The sequence below is a fragment of the Manis javanica genome, chromosome 15, assembly GCF_040802235.1.
Source record: "Manis javanica isolate MJ-LG chromosome 15, MJ_LKY, whole genome shotgun sequence".
Classification (NCBI taxonomy): Eukaryota; Metazoa; Chordata; class Mammalia; order Pholidota; family Manidae; genus Manis; species Manis javanica.
Window position 1 is genome coordinate 11124301 of NC_133170.1, and position 6000 is coordinate 11130300.

The window sequence follows — 6000 nt, forward strand, 5'->3', positions numbered from 1 at the left end:
ATGCTACAGACGCTACGAGAAACTATTGGGCAGTTTCTTAAAAAGTTTGAGTTAAAACTGTACTACGACCTAATTAACTCTGCTCCTAAGTATTTATCCTAGCTTAAATAAAATCACAAAGCCCCACAAAGACCCATACATGGATACTCACAGCAGCTGTCTTCCTAACAACCCCAAACTGTGAATAATTTATATTTCCAAAAATAGGAGAAAAGGTCATCAAGTTTGTGAAATGTTCATACAAAGAAATACAACTCATCCATGAAAAGGGCATACCAATGGAACAGAGATAAATATCAGGCTGGGGAAAAGCAGACAGACACACACAAATACATACCATGTAACTCAATTCTAGAATAAGCTAAACTAACCCATCAATGTCAGAAATCAGATCAGCGGTTGCACGTTGTGGTGGTGGAGGTTGGGGATGGCGAGTGGCTGGGAGATAGCGCAAGGGAACAACTGGGCTTACCAAAGTCCTGTGTTTTGAGGTGCATTTGTCAAGCTGGTTAAGATCTGAGCATTTTATAATACATTAACTATGCATTAATAAAAAAGAATTAAAAGATCCCAAGAACAAAAAATAACAGGGTAAGGAAGACCACTGAAACTGTAGAAGCAACATTGTAACCAGAGCAGTAACTCACGGTTATTAAATTATTAATATCTACAAAGATAACCTTGACCACGGAGACGAGCATCTTAAAATGACTAAGGGCTGCCTCACAGATACTAGAAATGCATAAAATCAGCGGACTAGACATGCCGGTGTCCCTTTAAATGGCACAGCCCTGGAGGGGCACTAAGAAAATGCAGTTGTAAGTGGAACTCTGAGGCAGCTGGACGGGGAACCTGAACGCAGAAGGGAGCAAACTGGCCACAAGCCAGAGAGCCCTGCAAGGCCGGGGCTGTGCCCCTCTGCGGAGAGAGTCCCAGGTACAGACCCTTGTTTTTGATTTTCTTAAAATAAAGCTGAACGGGCTCATGCTGCCTGTCAGCAGCCACTCTGAAGGCTTTTTCCTTTCCTGCTGAACGTTACAGTTCTTTTCCTACCAATCCAAGCCCTCTTTCCAAAGAGGGCTTCACAAAATTGTGAATAAAACCATTTAACTTCCATATAATATGAACATGTCATTTAGTGAAGTGTGAATGAGGTAATTCATGTGATACAAACATGTTCTGGCAGAACAGAAAGTACCAAGTATGGCCAAGCATGAGAATGAACAGATACTGCATTTGTTGGAAGCAGATGCCCAGGCTCAGAGAGGTAAAGCGGTTTGTCCACCTTAATCCAGTCCCTCTTTTGTAGACTGAGGATCAGAATACGGGTTTGTTCAATTTAAATCCCATGCTCTTAATCATCATGCTGTACTGTCTCCTAGGTTGTTTCATCTGCACCTGCATATTTCACTGGGGAAAACACAGGCCCCATCCAGCAGAGCTGGTGAGCAAACTATTTGAGCCTGGGTTTCTCCGTGGTCCTCACCCCAACACCGATCTCCCAGTGCCGCAGTCTCCTGAGTCCCCCTTCCTTATCTCATTTCCCCCTTGTGGTGTACATGAGACTCTCATCTTGCATCTGCCCTCAAAGCCATATGGCTTTTCTCTGCCGCACCCCTCATGCCCTCCAAGCCTTGACCAGCAAGCTAGAAGAGTTTCCAGTGAGACCATCCAGGTTCGCAAATCTACAAAGTTCATACAGTTCTATGTTCAGATAAGGACTTACGTATACAAGAGCTTCTGAGGCTCGCTCTCCAAGGAATTATGATTTCTAAAGGTAAGTCCGTGATGGGCTACTACATGAATGCCTCGGCAAATATTTCATGTAAGATGGGCAAAAAGAGGATGAATAATAAAAGGGTAACAGTTTTTATTTGATCAGCTAGTCTACGTTTCATGTACATTAGATTCACCCTAGTAACTCGGATGCCTACCCTGGCTCTAAGAAGGTTTCTGACTTCCTTTTTAAAGCAAACCTCCACTTACACATCCTGTACTTCCTATTAACATATGAAAATACAGATGAAGGGAGGAAGCAGGAGAAAGAAAATATATAAGTAACCGTTCAAGAAATTTAGCAGTTCTGATGGCACATTTCAAGGAGGCAGGTGTGTACACATAAATCAGTCCAGTCCTGGTGGCAACTGAAAATCTGAACAATACTGTTGACTCAACAGTACATTGAGGATTTCTAATCAAATGTCATTAACAACTTCCTAATTCCAGTCTGTCATTGACCTGAACCTTTGAACAAAACAGTTGCATCCCACACAATTTGCTGATGAAACTTTCTCAGATGCAGCAGAAAGCAATTGCCTTAAACGCCCGGCGACTGTACTAAGCTAACCGGAAAGTTTCAGATCTAAATGGATTTGGAGATTTTTGTTTCCTGACTCAGAATTCAAACAGCATGTGGTGGCAGGGGTCATGGTGGAAAGTGCAAGGACATGCTGGTGTGGCAGCTCTTCTACCTCACTGACATTTATTCATTGAACAGCAAGCTAGTCTACGTTTCATGTACATTAGATTCACCTTAGTAAGTTGGACGCTTACTCTAGCTCTAAGAAGCTTTCTGATTTCCACTTCCAGTGGAAAATCTCTGTACAGAGCATTTCAAAAATACGTGCTGCCCGTAATTTCCCTCTTCTTGAAAAGGTTGGTTTGTAAAGGCATTATTAGAAAGAGCTCCATAAGCAAATGATCTTAAGGGCAAAATCTTGAGTGTGTACTTTCTCTGAGCAGCAAAAGATATAAACAAGTAACAGAGTTCATAAACTGGGCATTTTCTGAACAACTCCAGACAAAGAGGCATGCAATTTACTTTATCCAGACAGAAAAAAATACATGCATTCAACCCAGCACAGCTTTCATACTCTATTTTTAGTCATATTTTGACCAATTACCCTAAGGAGAAACTGGGACAATAATAAGTTCATGATATCAAGAATGTACATTTGGGGATAAGTTTCAAAATTTGACTCTTCCAAGAAAGTACCTCAAGGAAATCATGGGGGGTTGGGAGAGCAAACAAATTCTTATTTTTATAAAACTATGGGGGGGAGGTGATATAATATTGATTTAATCAAAAGATAAATATGACTGGGCCAAAAGACCAGTCCTCTAAGCACAGTATCTAAAGCAAATATGCCATAAACCAAATTTAGAATACCTTATTATTCATGTCTCAGTATGAACACTTCCAATCACAGGGAACCTTCACAGCCCTCCAAGCAATCATAAAATAACATATATATTATGTAATTAAAAGCATGCATTATGTTGTCTGACAGAGTGAAGCAAAGTGAACTGATACTTAGAGCTATTGAAAACTAGAAAGCTCTGCAAGGTTTAAAATAATAATAAAATAGTGAATAAACCACTGCTATTTGAGAGCCAGCTAATTCCTTTAAACTCTGAAACATCTTTCTCACATAAAGTAGAAAGGATACAATGAATCCAAAACAGACACAACCTGCAAATTTCCATCTCTAGCTTACCTTAAGTTTCTATTTAGTTGTTTATTATGTGAACCAACAACTTTCCATGAAAAGAAAATTTATATTTCTAGAACAAAACTGGCTGAACAAAAGCAGGTATGTGATAAATGGTCAAAAGAAAAAAAAAAGCTTTCATTGGGTCAAACTACGTTTTTTAGAATATTTATAAATAATCTGACATCTGTACTGAGACAATCTTCTCACCTAAATCCTTAACAAACACATCCATTAGGTAGTACACAAAAATGACAAATATCCTTTTTTAAAGCAAAAATACATATGTAAAGAACACAAGAAAATTTATAAAGAATTTTCACACATATTTAATATTTTGACACATATTGAATTCCTCCATATTCTGCCCAACTCTAAAATTACCACTTAAAAACAAATAGAGAAACAAGGCTTTTCCCACCATGTGGTGGGTACAAACTAGCTAATAAAATCAGGCTAGACTATGTAAACAATTGGCAAATTCAAATATCCATGTATATAAGATTTTTTTCCCCTTATTTACTTTTACAGATATTGAGAAAGTTTTATTTCATTTTTAAAGAAATTCAATTTACGATAAACAACCAAAAGGGAAAGTGAATGGTTAAATCAATCTCCCTAGCCACTAGGCAAACCTCCCTGAAATGCCTGTAATACTGCCTTCCGTTGTCATAAATGCAGTGATAATACAACAGCTGTCGCCTAGAAAAATGGCTGTAGTCCTCCGGCCCCACCTCAGAGTGGGCTGAACTGGGACTTAACGAAGATGTGCTACTCACTTGTCCGTTTTCTTGTCTTCTGTTCAAGTGTCTGGCAAGTGTTCACTAATTCGGTATTTACAGCCCGGAGAGTCCGTTGTTCCAAAATTGCTTCCTCTAATTTATGCAGCCGACACTCGGCTTTCTCCCTGGCAGAGTGCGCTGCCCGGTCGTGATCTTCAACCTGGGTTTGCACAGTTAATACCAGACTTGAGCAGCGTGTCCGGGAAGGAAAGTCACTGAGCGCTCACTCTTATTATGCACTTGAAACTGAAAATGTGCTTTTCTTCTCAGGGAAGTGATAAGCCTCCACTGCACTTCTGCAATTCCGTGTTTGCATGGGCTTCGTATGCCTGAGCTATTTCTACACTGGTAAAAGTCCTGATATGTCAAGTCGCCTCTTTCATCAGCAGGCTGTTGACACCGCCTCTTTTACAACTCCCCCCTCACTTCCTCCGCTCACTGCTGGGCGCGAGGGACTGAACTTCGCAGTTCCTCTTTGTTTTTTTTTTTTTTTGTTTGTTTGTTCTGCCTCCATTTTTATTTCATGGTTTTAGGACATCTGAGGAGACTTCCCCTGAATATAATGTAGTGAAAGGCCACCCTACCTGATCCTCTGTGTCCTTCAGCCATTGGCTGTCTTCTTGAGCTTTCTTCCTGAGGATGGCTTCATGACTGACAGTATCTTCTTGCAGTTTTTTAATGGCTTCTATTTGTTTCTTCCTGGAGTTAAAAAAAAAAAAGTCCAAACCACAAGCTGTCAGTGACATTTCAATGAAAAGCCACCCCTGGGAAGTGGTGACAAACGCAAATTTAAGGCACTTCTTTAGAGATCAGAGGACAAAGTGATACTAAGAAAATGATACAAATGCCTCACAAATACAGAATTTTAATTAAAGCAATCCTATTGACCACTTAGCCTGACACCCTCCCTTTACCCCTAAGGACATTCAGTTTCCTATCTTACTCTGGAATATTCGGTTTCAAGCTACATTCATAGTACTTATTAACATTAGTCACTAGTTGATTAGAGGATGGGGCTACCAGGAGTCAACGTGACAGGTGCAGTATTTACACATCACAGCTAGCTTTTTCAGAAAAGGAAAGAAAGGAAAAGGGAGGGAAGGGAAAGAAAGAAAAGAATTAGGAGCTTGTTTCATGACCTTAGCCTTTCTCTTTGAGCTTTGAGTTGTCAATCATGGCACAAATGTGTGCCACGGGTACAGGAAGTGCTGCTTCCCAAGCTCAAACGAAAGCTAGCTCTTCATATTTCCACTCCACGCCTCTCTTCTCTGAGGCCTTTCCCCCTTTCCTTCTTCCTCACCCCCAATCTTAGTGTTATGTTAACTCTCTTTTGGATCTGCCCCTAGCCCTGGATCTGCCTGCATCCACTCTCTGTTAGGTGATGAGATTAAACTCTACTATGTATTAGCACATCAGATGACTATCTGGAAACTGGACGTCAATAAAGATCTAGCTTAAGGGGTTGACAAAACTCTCTCTAGCTGGGAGTTTCGAAGTAGTGAGGAAGACAGGGTCAGGTGTAGGCCTTCTGTGTGCTTCTCAGATGTTATACAGTCAGGAGCCCAGTATATCATGGCATAAATCTAGCCTGACACCAGAACGCCCACAGGAGAGACAAGGTATGGTCTCATAGACTGCTTTGCCATCATGGCAAACCAGCAAACAAAACCCTCAACAAAAATAAAAACTACCTAAACACAGATTCTACTGATCATTGTTCATAGCTT

At 40.5% G+C, this 6000-nt stretch overlaps 1 protein-coding gene across 1 annotated transcript in view; it reads right to left on the minus strand.

The window, feature by feature from the left end:
* The window catches only part of IRAG2 (inositol 1,4,5-triphosphate receptor associated 2), a 42032-nt gene extending 37538 nt beyond the window's left edge, over positions 1 to 4494 (minus strand). The window contains exon 1 of the mRNA XM_037020418.2: positions 4271 to 4494. The gene's annotated coding sequence lies outside the window, so the exon portion shown is untranslated. The remainder of the gene's footprint in view (positions 1 to 4270) is intronic.
* Between the last annotated feature and the right edge of the window lie 1506 nt (positions 4495 to 6000).